The 19,069-nt window shown below is 47.5% G+C and overlaps 1 protein-coding gene across 1 annotated transcript in view; it reads right to left on the reverse strand.

Moving 5' to 3' along the window:
• The window catches only part of LOC132380984 (acidic mammalian chitinase-like), a 50,129-nt gene extending 40,064 nt beyond the window's left edge, over window positions 1-10,065 (reverse strand). The window contains exons 1-2 of the mRNA XM_059950032.1: window positions 9,744-10,065; window positions 4,928-6,118 (exon numbers count right to left, since the gene is read on the reverse strand). The gene's annotated coding sequence lies outside the window, so the exon portion shown is untranslated. The remainder of the gene's footprint in view (window positions 1-4,927; window positions 6,119-9,743) is intronic.
• Window positions 10,066-19,069: the final 9,004 nt, after the last annotated feature.

The following is a 19,069-nucleotide window of genomic DNA, read 5'->3' on the forward strand; positions in this document are numbered from 1 at the left end:
GGGCTTTGGTGTGCCGCTGAACCTTGGCCGTCTGGCAGTGCATGCACGTTCTGGCCCATTCACTGACCTGTTTGCGGAGTCCGTGCCAAACGAACCTGCTGGAAACCATCCGGACAGTTGTCCGGATGGAGGGATGCGCCAAGTTATGAATGGAGTCGAAAACACGTCGCCGCCAGGCTGCGGGGACGACCGGACGGGGCCGGCCGGTGGCGACGTCACAGAGTAGGGTCCTCTCACCTGGGCCCACGGGGAGGTCCTGGAGCTGCAAACCAGAGACTGCAGTCCTGTAACTCGGAATCTGCTCATCTACCTGCTGTGCCTCTGCCAGTGCCTCAAAGTCTACCCCTTGGGAAAGGGCATGAACGGTAGGGCGAGAGAGCGCATCCGCCACGACATTGTCCTTACCCGAGACGTGCCGGACATCCGTTGTGTATTCAGAGATGTAGGACAGGTGGCGTTGCTGGCGGGATGACCAGGGGTCGGATGCTTTCGTAAACGCAAAGGTAAGCGGTTTGTGGTCCGTGAACGCGGTGAAGGGCCGACCTTCTAGGAAGTACCTGAAATGCCGGATTGCCAGGTAGAGCGCCAACAGTTCCCGGTCAAAAGCACTGTACTTGAGCTCGGGTGGCCGCAGGTGTTTGCTGAAAAACGCCAGGGGTTGCCAGCGACCTGCGATGAGCTGCTCCAGCACCCCACCGACTGCCGTGTTTGATGCGTCCACTGTGAGGGCGGTAGGGGTGTCCATTCTGGGATGTACTAGCATTGCGGCGTCAGCCAAAGCTTCCTTCGTTTGAACGAAAGCGGCGGTGGACTCCTCGTCCCAGGTAATGTCCTTGCTCGGACCCAACATCAGGGCGAACAGGGGGCGCATGATCCGGGCAGCTGAAGGGAGGAAGCGGCGGTAGAAATTGACCATACCTACGAATTCCTGAAGGCCTTTGATCGTGGTGGGTCGGGGGAAGTGGCGGACCGCATCTACCTTAGCGGGCAGAGGGGATGCCCCGTCTTTAGTAATCCTGTGGCCCAGGAAGTCAATGGTATCAAGTCCGAACTGGCATTTGGCAGGGTTGATTGTAAGACCGTACTCACTCAGTCGGGCGCAGAGTTGACGGAGGTGGGACAGATGCTCCTGACGACTGCCGCTGGCTATGAGGATGTCATCCAAATAGATGAACGCGAAGTCCAGGTCCCGTCCCACCGCGTCCATTAACCGCTGGAACGTCTGTGCGGCATTCTTCAGGCCGAACGGCATGCGGAGGAACTCGAAGAGGCCAAACGGGGTGATGAGAGCCGTTTTGGGGACGTCGTCAGGATGCATCGGGATTTGATGGTACCCTCGGACAAGGTCGACCTTGGAGAAGATCTGGGCGCCGTGCAGGTTTGCCGCAAAGTCCTGAATGTGCGGCACAGGGTAGCGGTCCGGTGTGGTAGCCTCGTTCAGCCTGCGGTAGTCGCCGCACGGTCTCCAGCCCCCCGTCGCTTTGGGCACCATGTGCAGGGGGGAAGCCCAGGGGCTGTCGGACCGCCGGATGATCCCCAATTCCTCCATTCTCTGGAACTCCTCCTTCGCCAGTTGCAGCTTGTCCGGGGGAAGCCGCCGAGCACGGGCATGGAGGGGTGGTCCCTGTGTCGGGATGTGGTGCTGTACGCCGTGCCTGGGCATGGCTGCTGTGAACTGCGGTGCCAGAACCGATGGGAACTCCGCCAGGACCCTGGTGAAGTCGTTGTCGGACAGCGTGATGGAGCCGAGGTGAGGGGCTGGCAACTGGGCCGCGCCCAGGGAGAACGTCTGAAAGGTTTCGGCGTGTACCAGTCTCTTCCTGGGCAGGTCAACCAGCAGGCTGTGAGCTCGCAAAAAATCCGCACCCAGAAGCGGTTGGGCTACGGCTGCCAGTGTGAAGTCCCACGTGAACTGGCTGGGGCCGAACAGTAGCTGCACCTGACGGGTGCCATAGGTCCTTACTGTGCTGCCATTCACGGCCCTCAGGGGGGGACCCGGTGCCCTGCTGCGGGTGTCGTAACTCGTCGGAGGTAAAACGCTGATCTCAGCCCCAGTATCGACCAAAAACCGGCGTCCCGACCTTCTATCCCACACATACAGGAGGCTATCCCGATGGCCAGCCGCCGTAGCCATCAGCGGCGGCTGGCCCTGGCGTTTCCCGGGAACTTGCAGGGCGGGCGGCAACGGCGGGCTTCTGCGCCCCACCGCTGGTGGTAGAAGCACCAGTGTTCATTGGGCCGGGGGTTAGTGGGCTCTGCGGCCGGGCCCGGACTGGTTTGCTGCCGGGAGCGTGGCTGGGAGATCTGTGCGATGGACGCCCCGCTCACCTTTTTGGCGTTCCACAGCAAGTCCGCCTGGGCTGCCACCTTCCGGGGGTCACTGAAATCCGCGTCGGACAGCAGCAGGCGTATGTTCTCGGGCAGCTGCTCCAGGAATGCCTGCTCAAACATGAGGCCTGTGTGTCCCTCGGCCAGAGACAACATCTCATTCATTAAAGCCGATGGAGGTCTGTCGCCCAAGCCATCCAGGTGCAGTAAACGGGCAGCCCGCTCGCGCCATGAGAGTCCGAAAGTCCTGAGGAGCAGGGCTTTGAATTCCGTGTACTTGCCGTCTGCCGGGGGCGACTGTACGAACTCCGCGACCTGGGCAGCTGTGTCCTGGTCGAGGGAGCCCACCACGTAGTAGTAGCGGGTGTCTTCCGAGGTGATCCGGCGAACGTGGAATTGGGCTTCGGCTTGCTGGAACCATAGGTCCGGGCGCTGTGTCCAGAAACCCGGCAGTTTCAACGAAACCGCATGAACAGAGGCGGCGTCGGTCATTTCCGGTCCAAAAATCGTTTGGACCGTCGGGGTCACCAATTGTAGCGGTGTGCTACACGCAGCGCTAAAATTACGACACGGAGTCGGTAACTGCAGTCGAAGGAAAAAACTTTATTCGAAAACTTCAGCCTCACTTTTAAGCCTCTGTCAACCGGCCCCCCATGGTGAAGAGGCTCCAAAGCTCTGTGCTCGCAAACCCCCGTAGGCTATCTAATTGTGAGTCGGTTCGCATACGCTAGGAAATGAGCCGCCACAGGAATACTCAAACAATCGGAACCCAGATTATCGGAGTTTTGCTTTGCTTGAATAGACCAGAATCAGATTCAGATTCATTTATTTATCACACACATCATAACATCCAAATGGAAAAGCATCGTTTGCGTTAACAGCCAGCACACTCAGGGGTGTGCGCTGGGGGCAGCCCACAAGTGTTACCACTCATTCCAATGCCAAAGTAGCACACCCACAATGTTCAGCAGAACAACACGAACAACGACGACGACAAGAAAAGACAATGCAGTGGAGTCTAGATCTATGGGTCACAGTCTTAAGAAAAGGGCCAAGCCAGTCAGGGAGGAGAAGGAATTTCTTCACCCAGAGGTCATCTTTGACTTGGCCTCCACAGTCATCCGTGGCAATGAATTCCAGAGATTCACCTCCCACTGGCTGAGGAAATTCCTCCTCATCCTGTTCTAAAGGGATGTCACTACACTGGAAACATCCTTTCCACATTCACTCTGTCTAGCCCACTGAAAATTTGATAGGTTTCAAGAGATCCGCTCCTTATTCTTCGAAACCAAAGGTTCACAGACCCCTTGCGTAATGGCATTGATCCATGGCGTAAAAAAGGAATGGGAACCCCTGTCCTAAACTCAGGCAAGTACAGACCTAGAGTCATCAAACTCTCCTCACACACTCTCATTTCTGAAATCGCTCTGCTGGCAGTGGTGGTAGAACAGGTGCATTAGGGACGTTTAAGAGACTCTTGGGTAGGCACATGGATGAAAGAAAAATGGAGGGCTATGGGGGGAGGGAAAGATTAGATTGATCATAGAGTAGGTTAAAAGGTCCACACAACATTTTGGGCCAATGGGCCTGTACTGTGCTGTATGTTCAATCACACGGGTTGGAGTCACATAGACCAGATTGAGTTAAATAGGTAAATTCTTCCTCTGAACAAGTAAAGTTCTTTTAGCTATTCCATAGTTTCCATGGTTACTGCACTTTTCTTTAAATTCCAGACTTATTTAATAACTTGAGTCTAAATCACTCAGCTGGCATGGTGGGATTTGAATTCTTTGGATTAACTGATCCAGAACTCTGGCTTCTATTCCCGTAACATGAGTATTATGTCTCCATGCCCTCTGCATTAGCAGGAGTACATCCTGTATCTACAGTTGTCCTGAATGGAACAAGCCTCTCCCGATGTCTAGGGGGTGGTCAGATGCACAGACTGTGCTCTGGAACATGGAGTTCTGCTGTTGGCTGCTGTCCATTCATCTCTGCATTGGTTCATGGCCAGAGAAGCAGAGAGTGTCCATTTAATCCATGCCAGGGCAAAGTGCTTTCAGCAAATACAAGAAAGGACCTATACACTCAGTGGCCACTTTCATAGTTACGCCTGTACCCCTTGTTAATACATACATCTGTCATGTGACAGCAACTCAATGCATTAAAACATGTGAACATGGTCAAGAGGTTCAGCCGTTGTCCAGACCAAACATCAGACTGGGGAAGAAATGGGATCTAATTGACATTGACCATGGAATGATTGTTGGTGCCAGATGGGGTGGTTTGAGTATCTGAGAAACTGCTGATCACTTGTGATTTTTGAATAAACTCTTTTCGGGCTTCCAGCTGATACAGGTATCAATTATAACCGATGTTTCAATGACAAACTCTGCCATCATCTTCAGGGATAATGCCTGGGCATGTCTAGTCCGGTGATATTTATACCCCACTCCCCACCTAGACCATCCCTCCTGATTGCTTAGGTAAATAATTTATTGATTCCAAAGCAAATTACAGTGTCACAGTAGCATTACAAGTGCACAGATGTACAAATATAAAAATATTAGAAGTAAGAAAGAATAAAGGAATAAGTTACCTCAAACAGTCTAACAGGAGGGAGTCATCACTTTCCCGGCTGTAGGTTGACTCATTATAGAGCCTAATGGCCGAGGGTAAGAATGACCTCACATAGCACTCTTCGAAGCAGTGCAGTTGTCTTAGTCTATTAGTAAAAGTGCTCCTCTGTTCAGCCAAGGGGGCATGCAGAAGGCGAGGAACATTGACAAGAATTTCCAGGATTCTTTGTTTCTTTGATTTTCTTTGATTTCTTTGATTCGTAGGGTCCTTTGTTCTACCACAACCTCCTGTGTGTGGTAGTCTTCGAGTTAGTTCTCATCCAATCAGGTCTCCGCTCTCCCACCTTGTTTACAATCGAATTCCAGTTCTTACTTAGAGCGAGACCTTCGTCTTTGTTAAAGTTATTTTCCTCTAGTTTTATTTCAATGGCTTTCTTCACCAGGTGGTCCCAAAAGCCATTGGCTTTTTTCAGTTGTTCTGTGCCATCAAAGTCAAACCATCGAAGTGTTCTACTACGGCCGATTTCTCCGGGTAACCCAAACAGATACACCTCATGTGCTCCTTGATGTAAGTTTCCACTGTGCATCCTGTCTGGTCTATAGACGCTACTCCTCATTCACAGGGAATCCTGTAAATGCCAGCCAATGCAAGTCCCAGGTCATCTTTGACCCCCATAAACTGTGATTTGAGCTTCCTTACGGGGTTGTCAATGGTGTTAATCCTGTATTTCCTCAGGATCCTGGCGATCCTTCCAGAAACAGTGGGAATATAGGGAAGACAGGCAGTAGTGACGAGTTCCTCCTCATTGTTCGGTTTCCTGAGTTTTCCTTTGGCCCTGTTAAGGGCCCGATTGATTTCCCTCATCTTGTAGCCATCCTGTAGGAATGTTGTGCATAATTCTTTTATTCCCTCGGAGAGACTCTCGGGGTCTGAAATAGTTTCTGCACAGTTAATCAAGGCAGAAGGAACCACTCCATGTTGGGAGACGTGATGGTAGTTGTTATAGTTGAGTTACAAGTCCGTGGGAGTAGGTTTCCGATAGACGCCATGTCCGAGGCTGCCATCCAGTTTCTGTTGTATTAGAATGTTCAGGAACAGGAGGCGACCATTCCTCTCCATCTCCACCATAAACTGAATGTTTTGCTGTATACCGGTCAGATGGTCGTGGAACTGTTGGAGTGCCTGCAGCCAGTGAGGCCACACTACGAACCTAACAATGAAGAAGAACCCATCACTATGTTCCCATGCTTTCTGCAAGGATCACCATGATCCTGAAGAAGTACCGGATTTATACAACAAGAGAAATTCTGCAGATGCTGGAAATCCAAGCAGCGCACACAAAATGTTGGAGGAACTCAGCAGGCCAGGCAGCACCTATCGAGAAGAATAAATAGTCAAAGTTTCCGGCCAAGACCCTTCATCAGGTGAAGGGACTCGGCCCAAAATGTCGACTATTTACTCTTTACCATAGATACTGATTCGGCCTGAAACCTCAACTGTTTACTCTTTTCCATAGATGTAGTCTAGCCTGCTGAAGAAGTTCAAGTTGCAGATTATACGGGTCAAAGATGACCTGGGACTCAGGACGGGGGGGGGGGGGGGGGGGGGGGCGTTTACAAGATTCCCTGTGAACGCGGGGCAGCGTATATCAGCCAGGCAGGACGCATGGTGGAAACACGCATCAAGGAGCACAAAAGCTGTATCTGAGCGGGTTACCCAGAGAAATCAGCGGTAAAAGAACATTGCATTCTCAATGGTCATAGGATTGACTTTGATGGCACAGACTACTGAGCCATGCCAATGGCCTTTGGGATCCCCTGGTGAAGGAAGCAATTGAATGAAAACTAGAGAAAAAGAATGTTAGCAAAGGCGAGGTGGGAGATTGGAAACCTGATTGGATGAGGACTATCCAATCAGGACGGATGGAGTACAGGGGTGTAAATACCGCCTGACTAGACATGCCCAGCCATCAGCCCTGAAGGAGATGGCAGAGTCTGTAATCGAAACATCGGCTATGATCAATACCTGTACCCAACTGGTAGCCCGAGACGAGTTTATTCGTCACGTACGTCAGGAAAATACTAGATCCTTTATCAGCTGAGATTTCTGCACACAGCAATCTCTAGAGTTTATGGAGAATAGTGCAAAAAAAAACAAAAATAAAATCCAGTGAGCAGTGGTTCTGTGGGTGAAGATGCCTTGTTAATGAGAGGGGTCAGAGGAGAATGGTTCAAGCTGACAGGAAGGTGTAACTCCAAAACATTAAACTAATTGAAAGAAAAATACGAAGCTGGCAGAACTTGGGCGTACTTTGTTTCTACTTTAGTGAGACGCACGCACGTATGACTTGGCGTGATTACGTCCGCCATTCATGTATTTTTACATATAACTTGCAATAAATTACTTAAAACAAACAAGAATGTTTAATCCAACAATATAGTTACATGCTACTCAAATATTACTGAAACATTAAATACACAACAGTCACTCAAAGGACCAATGGTTTGCAGAAAGGCAGCTCTGAATGGGCGACACATCGAACCTTGAAGCAGGTGTGCTACAGCATCAGAAGATTGTGAGCATACACTAATTGGCCACTTTATTAGCTAAGTGACGTGGCCACTGAGTGTATGTGGGTGAAAATGCACCACAACTTGCAGTGGTACAAAACTCTTGTTAGGCCACATTTGGGGTCACGTGTACAGTTCTGGTCACCCCATTACAGGAAGGGTGTGGAGAGTTTCATCAGGGTGCTGCCTGGATTAGAGAGTATTAGCCAGAGGGAGAGCTTGGACAAACTTGGGTTATTTACTCCAGAACTTTGGAGGCTGAGAGGAGCACCAACAGAAGTTTATACACTAAGGAGAGGCACAGATACGTTAGATAGTCAGAGTCCCGAAGTAGAAATGTCAGATACCAGAGGGCACGGCTAGAAGGTGAGAGGGGGAAAGTTTAAAGTCGAAGGGTAGGTGGCTGGACTACTGAGAGGATAATCGGGGTCTCTCTTCAACCCATCAGAGACACTTAGCACGAGCGTTTCATACAGAGGGCCCTTAGCATTGTCAGTGATCACCCCTATCCGTCCAACAATCTCCTTGCTCTCCCTACCGTCAGGCAGGAGGTACCGTAGTGTTAAGTCAAGCTCTGTTAGGATGGGAAACAGCTTCTTCCCTGAGGCTGTGAAACTACTGAATTCCCTGCCACCGCCCAGGTCTCATTACATACAGTATGATGTGTCGGCAGCCAAGTACTGTTTACATTTTAACTTGTGTCTTAATTACTCCTCGTGCTAAATGACAGTCTTCTGAATATGTTTTATTATTTGTGATAGTATTACTTGGTGTGTTGTCTGTCAGTTATATGTACTGTGTTGTGCACCTTTGTCTGGAGCAACGTTGTTTCATTTGGCAACATGTTGAATGACAATAAACTCGAACTTGAGTGTGCCATCATGGAAGGTGCTGGAAGCAGATGCAGTAGCAATGTTTAAAAAGGCATTTAGACAGAAGCATGGACAGGCAAGTTATAGAAAGATACAGACCATCAAGCGTGGCCAGATTTGGACACCTGCCGAGCGGCACTGCCAGAGTCAGCTGGCAAAGAAACAGGATGGTTTAACATCAGAAGTATCACCGTTGATTTACACACTCAAAATGCTGGCGGAACTCAGCAGGGTGGGCAGCAGCTGTGCAGAAGGATGAACAGTCGATGTTCAGGACTGGAAAGGAAGGTGGGGGCACTGTGACGAGCTACCATAGGATTTCCAACATCTAGACTGCTAACAGAGCAGAGACCCAGAGGAAGTTATGGAGAGGCAGTACATCACCAGATGAATTTCCTGGTGTGTGATCTGTCATAGATCATACACTACGGAAAGAGGCTCTTCGCTCTTAATTATGAGAGGCGGTGACAGGCTGGACAGAATCTTTCTCCCATGATTCATTCACTATGTGCCATGCCAGGTGGTGGGATGGGGATGTGCATCTAACAAAGGAGGTATACTGTGGTCCTTCCCTCTACTATCCCGATGAACAGTCTTGGCCCGAAACGTCAACTGTACTCTTTTCCATAGATGCTGCCTGGCCCGCTGAGTTCCTCCAGCACTTTGTGTGTGTTACTTTGATTTCCAGCATCTGCATACCTTCTCTCGTTTGGGATTAACTTCATTCTCCATTTACATGTTAGGAATTTGCCGCAGTGAGCTATGCAGGGCGTTGTGACATGCAACAAATACAACAATCCACAGTTATAAAGAATAATATAAAAAATTAAGGTTAAAGTTCAGATATGGAATAAAATGTGCATAAATGCCACCATATATTTACAAAGCAAACAGTATAATAAAAAGTGGTTTAAAGTGTTTACTGTGCCTTGCAGAGACTGAAGTAATGGGGGGGGGGGAGGCCCACACTGGTTAGGTGAAGAAACTTTTCAGATGGTGTGAAATTTATGTTTTAATAGCCCCTTAGCACTTTACAGTACGAAGCTTTTGGAAAAGGCCGTTTGCAGGATGATTAGAGTCCACAATGATGGTTCCTACTTGTTGATTTGTGCTGGACACACGAGTCCTGCGGCGACTGGGATTCTGTAGCCAATGTCCTTTTCTGCTGACTAGACGGCTGAAAAAGGGTTGCGTGATCTTAACTAAACAGCAAAGTGATTATGGCAATGCCAGAGCTTCCGACGGTTTGGACGTGCCAGGATTTGGGCAAAGTTTGCGCATGGTAAACAATTCCCGACAGATAAGGAATAAAAAGACGCCAGAATGGAGCTCAGGTTTGAGTTTGTTTTCAGTTGTGGATGGAAATGGCGCTGATATCGAGAAGATCACTCACACTGATGCGAAATCTTGCAAACGTGGAGGCTCTTTTTAGAAGCGAGGTCTGGGTGTGACCAGCTTTGTTTGCATTCCGGCCCCGAGCCCCGTGGAGAGCACCCAGGGGCTGCAGTTCGCCTGAATGACTGACTCACGGCACGTAATCGACTTGTGCGTCATGTTGCAGAAACACAGATTATTATATCAGATATTGAAATGTTGTGTGCAGCCCGTGTTTATAATTCCTTCTGGTCACAGTCAACCTTTTAATTTAGAAGCAGCTAATCGCTGATGTTATCAGGCTGTAGCCAAACAGAGAGAGCGGATTCGAAAACAAGGATACGGCTCCCCACCCCCACCCCCACCAGATGTGAAAAGTTATTAACCCTTTCTGGTCCCGCTCCAATCGTACAGTTGCATGCAGATTTCTTGCTCCTCACCACAGGTCGTCAGGGTGGTAAATAGAGCCTATAAGACCATAAGATATAGGAGCAGAATTAGGCCATTTGGCCCATCGAATCTGCTCCGCCATTTCATCATGGCTGATCCATTTTCCCTCCCAGCCCCAGTCTCCTGCCCCGTATCACTTCATGGCCTGACCAATCAAGAATTAATGCTTGCCTTTATTACTCAAGGATATAAGTTCAAAATTCTGGAAGTCATCCTGCAATTTTATGAAAACTCTGGTTTGGCCACATCAGGAGTATTGTATAGGAGTACAGGCCCTTGTCCCAAAATGTTATACCAACCCTTTAACCAACTCCAAGATCAATCTAACCCTTCCCTCTCACATAGCCCTCGAGTTTTCTACCCATCCATTGTCCACCTAAGAGTTTCTTAAATGTTCCTAATGTATCTGCCTCTACTACTAACCCTGGCAGTGCGTTCCAAACACCCACCACTCTCTGTGTAAAATACCTACCTCTAACATGCCTCCCTCCACTTTCCTCCAGACATTTAAAAGTTGTGCACCCTCATATTAGCCAATTCCTCCCTGGAAAAAAAGGTGCTAGCTGTCCACTCAATCTCTACCTCTTATCGTCTTGTGCACCTCTACTGAGTCACCTCCCATTCTCCTCCACTCCAAAGAGTAAAACCCGAGCTCGCTCAACCCAGGCACACTCTGTAATATTGCAGTTCTATTTTTTTTTAAAAACCCTGCTTGGGCCACATCTAGAATATTGCATTTGGTTCTGGCTGCAGGTCACTCTTGGGCAAGGTGTAGCACCTGCTTAGCCCTTCCCCCCCCCCAACCCATCAGGATGACGTGAAACCATGGGAGCAGGTGGTGGATGGTTGTATGAGCAGCCGGTGCAGATCACAAGTCCTGGTTATGTGACCACTGACACCAGGCAGACAATCTCTGAAGAGTATTGATAATGGCTGGGGTCACCCATCTTGTAAAGACACTGCCCAGAAGAAGGCAATGGCAGAAAAATTTGCCAAGAACAATCATAGTCATAAAAAAAACATGATCGCCTACGTCATATGACAGAGCACATAATGATGATAATGAGGTTGCCCCAACGTTGAGGGTCAAAGGTCTGTTACTGTGCTGTGTTCCCTGTTCAAACCCTTGATTGCAGGATTTTGCAGGGAGTGGTCAGGACAGGTGTGAGAAAAGGGCCCAAAGGATCATTGGGTACCCGAGTCACCCCAACCACAATCTATTCCAGCTGCTACCATCCGGGAAACTGTACCGCAGCATAAAAAGCTCTGGGACAGCTTCTTCCGCCAGACCATCAGACTGATAAACGGAACATCTATAGAAATTTGCTAGAGTCCTTGGTGACGTAGTAAAACTCCTCAAACGAGTTTTGTTGGAGCTACAATGGAAGCCCACACCATTACAGGAAAGAACATGCGAACTCCAGCTGGATAGCACCGGAGGTCAGGATTGAACCTGGATCACTAGAACAAAGAGGCAGCAGCTCTACCAGGTGTTCCACTGTGCCCAAGAATAGGAAAGTTAAAAATAACTTTGCATCTTTAATAAAATTAGTTATTAAAGCCCCCTCCGCCATTGAGCACATTGACAAGGAGCACCGTCACAAGAAAGCAGCATCCATCATCAAGGACCTCCACCATCCAGGCCACACCTTCTTCTTGTTACCATCAGGCAGGAGGTACAAGAGCTTTAGGTCCAACACCACCAGGTTCAGCAGCGGCTCTAACCCTACAACCATCAGACTCCTGAACTGGCGTGGATAACTTCACTCACCTCAACTCTGAACTAACTCCACAACCTACAAGGAGAAAATGTGCAGATGCTGGAAATCCAAGCAACACACACAAAACGCCGGAGGAACTGAGCAGGCCAGGCAGCGTCGATGGAAAGAAAGTACAGTCGACGCTTCAGCCCGAGACCCTTCGGCAGGAATGGAGAAAAGAAAAAGATGAGGAGTAGATTTAAGAAGGGAGGGGGGAGTGGAAAGAGAAACACAAGGTGAGAGGTGAAACCGGAAGAGGGAGAAGGGGAGGTGAAGTAAAGAGCTGGGAAGTTGATTAGTGGAAGAGATACAGGGCTGGAGAAGGGGGAATCCAATAGGAGGCAACTGAAGGAGATGGAAGAAAGGGGGTAGGAGCACCAGAGGGAGACAATACATCCCCATCCCTTACTCCCTCTCTCACCTTGAATCCTTGCCTGCCCATGACCTCCTGCTGGTACTCCTCCCCACTTTCTTTCTCACTTTCAAACACTTTACAACTCAGACATTCTCAACGTAATTTACCTTCTTGAAGTTTGCACAATTTGTCTTCTTTTGCACATTGGTTGTCAGACTTTAGTTATAGTTTTTCATAAATTCCATTGTATTACTTTGTTTTCCTGTAAATGTATGCAAGAAAATGAATCCCAGGGTTGTATATGGTGACATTTTTGTACTTTGATAATAAATTTACTTTGACTTTGACTAATATGGAGCTGCGCTGTGCAGAAAATGTGCTGAGCTTTTGAACCTGATTGCTGAATGTAACTCTGTGGCACAGAGAAAGAATTTTAGTCGTGAGAAACTTCCATGGAATCAGCAGATTCTTGAACGTTACAAATACTTGATCCAGTTTTATTCTCGTGCGATGTCCCAGAAGTTGCTCTGGATATCTTATGGCTGCACTAACAACAGTCACTAAAATAAGAACGTTATCTGGTTACTGGTCATGTTGACCTTGGTGGGGAGCTTAGCTGTGTAGAGATTGCCTGTTAGATCATTACAAAAGTGGCTAAACTTTAAAGAGTTCCAATACATCACGGGCACACCCCTCCCCACCATCTGTATTATCTACAGGAGACACCGCCTCAATAAGGCAACATCCAGCATCAAGAATCCCCACCGTCAGGGCCATGCCATCTTCTCACAATTACCATCAGGCAGGAGGTACAGAAGCCTGAAGTTCCTTACCACCAGGTTCAAGAACAAACAGTCCTCTGTAACCATTTGGTTCTCGAACCAACTGACAAAATCCCAATCCCCGTGACCACCTTGAATTAAAATTGACTTTTTGTCCTAATTGTGTCCTTTCTTGTAAAAATAACGTATAATTTGTGTTTTTTTTATTGTGAATGCTGCTTATCTCATGCTCTGTGCCTGTGATGCTCCTGTACGTAAGTTTTTCATTGCAGCTCCGCACACAGGTACTCGTGCTTACGACAATAATCTCCACTTTGACTTTGAAGTCTTCACTGGCTGGGACAACTTCAGAGTACAACAGATTTTATAAAATTGGAGCACAAAGTGACGAAGTGTCTCAGCAGGTCAGACAGCATCAGGGAAATGGACAGTTGACATCTTGGATTGAGACCTTTCATCTGTATTGGTCGTGTCCAAAGATGCTGCTTGTCCTCCAGCATTTGGATTGTTGCTTCAGGCACCAGGTTCCAAGCTCTTCCTTCAACTGAATTATTCCGAGGGTGATATCTTTGTGGTGGGCTTCACCTGGAGAATGCTTGCTTCAAACAGGAATTTGCTTCTGTGTGAAGAGGTGAATTGAACTGAATTGAATTGACTTTATTTCTCACATCCTTCACGTACACGAGGAGTAAAAATCTTTATGTTACGTCTCCGTCTAAATGTGTAATGTGCAATCATAGTAATTTATAATAAATAGACAATAATACAGAAATGCACTCAAATCAGCCAGGAGGGGAGGGGTTGTCCACTCCTCTACTTCACGATCCAGGGCATTCCAGCTTTCCAGAAGTAATAGTGGAGATACAGGTCCTCCCAAGATTATGAACGTGTGGCACATATACAGCCCATGCATGTGAGAACTTGGGAGATAAATAGGTGGGATTTGTTGGCTGGGGCAGGGCTGCAGAGGTTTTCTGCTGGCTGAGAACTCGTTTCTAGGCCATATTTCTGAGTTATGAACTGCCCGAGCTACCAACGATTCCCAGGCACAGAATGCTGACCTAACCTGTGAAAGGCCTGGTATAATGCCCTCACCTCGCTTACTATCTACACAGAGGACCAGAACATCTTTCGTGCTTTCTTGCCTTAACTTAGTGGAGGTGAGGCATCATGGCTGGCATGGTAGCAGTGAGTGGCACGGCATCAGTTAACACACCAGCAATCACCGGTGCCGGTTCAATTCCCATCACTGCCAGTAAGGAGTCTGTACGTTCGCCCATGACTGCATGGGTTTCTACAGGTGCTCCGATGTACGGTGAGGGTTAGTAAGTTGTGGGCATGCTATGTGGAAGCCAGAAGCATGGTAACACTTGCACGTCCTCGGACTGCGTTGGTCACTGATGCAGAACAAAGAAGGCGGCAACACACACAAAATTCTCAAGGAACTCAGCGGGCCAGGCAGCACCGAGGAAAAGAGTACAGTCGGCGTTGCAGGCCGAAACCCCTCGGCTGAAGAAGGCAGTCGTCTTTACAGAATGGGAGCCCAGAGGAATGGCCCTCTCCAAGATGGGCACGGTGAGGAGGTTTGGGAACTTCCACGCGTGTGAATTCGGAAGGAGCCTCTTCGGCAGAGGACAGTGGGGGAGTGGAATCTACTCTTACTGGAAGTGGTCGGGGAAGTTCAGTGGCTGGAGGTGTTGACCTTTAACTGTGGAAATTACGATTTCTCGCATTTTTTAGGGAGCAGAAATATACACAAAAACAAAGCATTGAGGCATTCTGCTTTCAGGCATTTAGAGTCATAGACCCCTATGTCACAGAAAGAGGCCATTTGGCCAATCAAATCCATTCTGACGTTGACACTCAACCACTCTAATTCCATTGGCCTCCGTTACATGTTTACTTCTACACTTTCCCCATTTAAGCTTCTGCCTTAAACATAACAATTGTATCAGATTTTACCACCTCCTCTGGCAGCATCTTCCAGATGTGATTAAATTCCTTCCTCTCACATTGCAGTTTGAGTTAGTGGTTAGGAAGGCATATGCATTTATTTCAAGAGAACTAGGATATTACAGAAAGAATGTAATGCTGGGACTTCGTAAGGTATTGGTGTACACCTTATGAATTCACAATTGGAGTATTGTGAACAGTTTTGGTCCCCTTATCTAGAAAGGATGTGCTGGCATTGGAGAGGATCCAGAGGTCTATTACAATGATCTTGGGAATGAAAGAGTTAATGTATGAGATGGCGCTGGGCATGTACGGTACTCATTGGAATTCAGAAGAACAAAGAGAGAATCTCATGAAAACTTACCAAATGTTGAATACCTCAATGGAGTGGATATGGAGGGGATGTTTCCTACGTGAGGGAGTCTAAGACCAGAGGACACAGCCTCAGAATAGAGGGACATGCATTTAAAATGGAGATGAGGAGGAATTCCTTCAGACAAAGGGTGGTGAATCTGTGGAATTCATTGCCACAGGCAGCTGTGGAGGCCAAGTCAATGGGTATGTTTAAGACAGAGGTTGATTCATTCTTGATTAGTCAGGGCATGAAGGGTTATGGGGAGGAGGCAGGAGAATAGATCAGCCCTGATGAAATGGCGAAGCAGACTCGATGGGCCAAATGGCCTAATTCTGCTCCTATATCTTATAGTCTTCTGTTTATGGTCTTCTTAAACCTGTGTTCCCTTCTTGCTTGATACCCTGAGAAAAAGATTCCGTCTACGCTCTCTATGCCTCTTATAATTTAAGAAACTTGTTTACCAACTTAAAAATAAGACCCAACTTGTGACTGGTGACCTCAGTGGCCTTACTACCTGCGTCTCGCAGCGTTGGTCAACAGTAGTGACATTAAAACTGGGGCAGGGCACTTCTTCTTATCTGCACTCTTGAAAAGACAAACTTCGATGTATTGTTTAAACTCACAGTCAGCATTCTTGAACAAACTTTTTTGACGGGGTTCCAACTGCGTAAATAATACTGTATTTGATGACAGGATTTGTTCAGCTAGATAGAAAAGCTCTTGTCATATTTTCCACTTGGAGCATTGAGCAACTTTTGACATTTTACCAAGTTAAAAATATAAAACTATGGTTTATCTAGCTAATTTTACTCCGAGTCTTCAGCACACTTTGCTGAAAGCTTTGGAAGCATGATATAAGAAAATGTAAGCAGAACGGTAGGGTATTTTTTATGACATTGATGCCACATGTTCCCTCGGTGAAAATTTTCAGCTCAGTTTACACAAGCCATCAGCCTCTTTGAGGAAGTTTGGGGTTACCCTCAGCAACAGGTAACTGTAGGGAAAAAACCTGCTTTTCACTTCCTCTGGAAAACCCAGCGCAGTTTCAACCAATGAAATCTGAGCTCTGCTTCAAAGGAGGACCTATTATCAAACGTTTGCACTCAGTGAACCTCCTGTAATGTATCACTGGGCAGATAATCTTTTCCTGCAAGGTTGGCTTAACACCTCTGCTATTCTTTGAAAACACTCTTCTATATCAATGTCCATATCGGAGAGACTTATCATCAGGGCCAAGCTCACTTCTCACTGGTACCATTAGACAGGAGGTACAGGAGCCTGAAGACCCACACCTCCAGGTTCAATGCAGTGTTTTCCCATGGCCATCAGGTTCTTGAAATGATCCGAAAACCCCAAATACTAACTCAAAGGACATTTATTATCAAAATGTCTATGTATCACCTGATACTACCGAGATTCATTTCTTGTGGAAAAGAAGTACAATAGAATTTATGAAAAACTATACATAAACGAAGACTGCCACCAATGTGCAAAAGAAGACAAACTGGGCAAATAAAAAAAAAGTACCCAGAACATGAGTTGTAGAGTCCTTGAAAGTGAGTCTGGAGGTTGTGGAATCAGTTCAGAGTTGAGGTGAGTGAAATTATTCCACGCTGGTTCAGGAGCCTGATGGTTGTAGGGTAATAACTGTTCCTGAAGCTGGTGATGTGGGACCTGAGGCTCCCGTACCTCCTGCCCGATGGTAGGAATGAGAAGAAATCAAGGCCTGGATGATGGGGGTCCTTGTTAGTAGATGCTTGTTCCTTGTTGCAACAGTCCTTGTAAATGTAATACAGAAATATAGTGGAAGCCATTCTGACTGGCTGCATCATTGCTTGATTTAAGAACTCCAATGCATAGGAAACAGTTCAGAGTTGGGGTGAGTGAAATTATCCAAGATGGCCTGGAGCCTGATGGATATACAGTAATAACTGTTCCTGAAGCTGGTGAAGTGGGACCTGAGGCTTCTGTACCTCCTTGCTTCTGTAGAAGTGAGAGGGAGCATGGTCTGAATGGTGGGGAAAAACATACTGTACATATCTCGGGCTACATTTATTTTCTCTGTCCTCTTGCCCAAGTGTGTTGTGTCGGTTATGTTTGATCCAAGTTCAATTAAGTTTATGGATTGGAATTGGTTTATGATTGTCACGTGCATTTAGATACAGTGAAAAGCTTGTTTGCATACAGTTCATACAGATCAAATCATTACACTGAGGTCCAATATGGTAAAAAAGTAACAATGCAGAATAAAGTGTAACACACCAGTCCTAATGAAGGGTCTGGGCCTATAATGCCGTCTGTTCATTCCTCTCCATAGATGCTGCTTGACCTGCTGAGTTCCTGCACCATTTTGTGTTTGTGATGTTGTGGATCTGCAGAGTCTCTGGTGCAGAATAAAGTGTAAAAGCTGCGGAAAATGTACAGTGCCTCAAACACTCAGTGAGTGTTTTACCAGGGCTCACCATGGCTCATCACTATTCCTTTGGATGCCTGCAAGTGCCGTGATGATGTTATAGCACTGACTACACAGTGTAAACTCTCCCCATGTGTAAAAGTCCAGAGGAGGTTTACAAGAATGATCAATTATTTATGAAAAAGGGAATGAAAAGGTTAACATATGAGGCATGTTTGATGGCTCTGGGCCTGTACTCACTGGAGCTTAGAAGAATGGGGGTGGGGGGGAATCTCTCTGAAATCAAGCAAATGTTGAAAGGCCTAGATAAAGTGGATGTGGAGAGGATGTTTCCTCTAATGTCTAGAGGACCAGAGGGCACAGCCTCAGAGTAGAGGGACGTCACTTGAGAACAGAGATGAGGAAGAATTTCTTTACTCAGCAGTGGAATAACTGTGGAATTCATTGCCATAGACAGCTGTGGAGGCCAATTCACTGGGTGGATTTCAGGAGACATCCCCCCCTATGTCCCCCCTCACAGTCCTCAGCAGCCCTGTGTCCACCGTGGAGAACTTCAGGTTCCTGGGAACCACCATCTCTCAGGATCTGAAGTGGGAGCAGAACATCAGCTCCATCCTGAAGAAGGCCCAGCAGCGGATGTACTTCCTGTGGCTCTTGAGGAAATATGGTCTGCCTCAGGAATTGCTGCTGCAGTTCTACACTGCAGTCATTGAGTCTGTCCTGTGCACCTCCATCACTGTGTGGTTTGGAGCCGCCACCAAGCAGGATAGAACCAGACTACAGCGCACAGTGAGGACTGCCGAGCGCATCATTGGAGCCTCCCTGCCCTCTATTGTGGACCTGTACTCTTCCAGGTTGAAGAAGAGGGCGGGGAACATCATAAAGGACTCCTTCCATTCTGCGCACGGACTGTTTGAACTGCTTCCGTCTGGCAGGTGCTTCAGATCCCTCCAGACTAAGACTAATAGGCACTGGAGAAGTTTTTTCCCTACTGCGGTCACTTTGCTGAACAGTTAACTGCCGGTTAACTGTCGGCTAACTATTACTTGGATTGCACTACTTGTTTGTATAATCTATATTTTCATTTATATTTATCATTATTATTGTTATGAGCAGAGAGACAACATCTGCCGGAAGTAAATTCCTTGTATGTGCACAGGTACTTGGCGATTAAAGTCTGATTCTGATTCTGATATTTAAAGTGTAGGTTGATGAGCTCTTGATTATTAAGGGCATCGAAGGTTACAGTGGGTGGTGGGGTGGAGATACACCTCTAC

This window comes from Hypanus sabinus, chromosome 25 (assembly GCF_030144855.1).
Source record: "Hypanus sabinus isolate sHypSab1 chromosome 25, sHypSab1.hap1, whole genome shotgun sequence".
In the NCBI taxonomy this organism is placed as follows: Eukaryota; Metazoa; Chordata; class Chondrichthyes; order Myliobatiformes; family Dasyatidae; genus Hypanus; species Hypanus sabinus.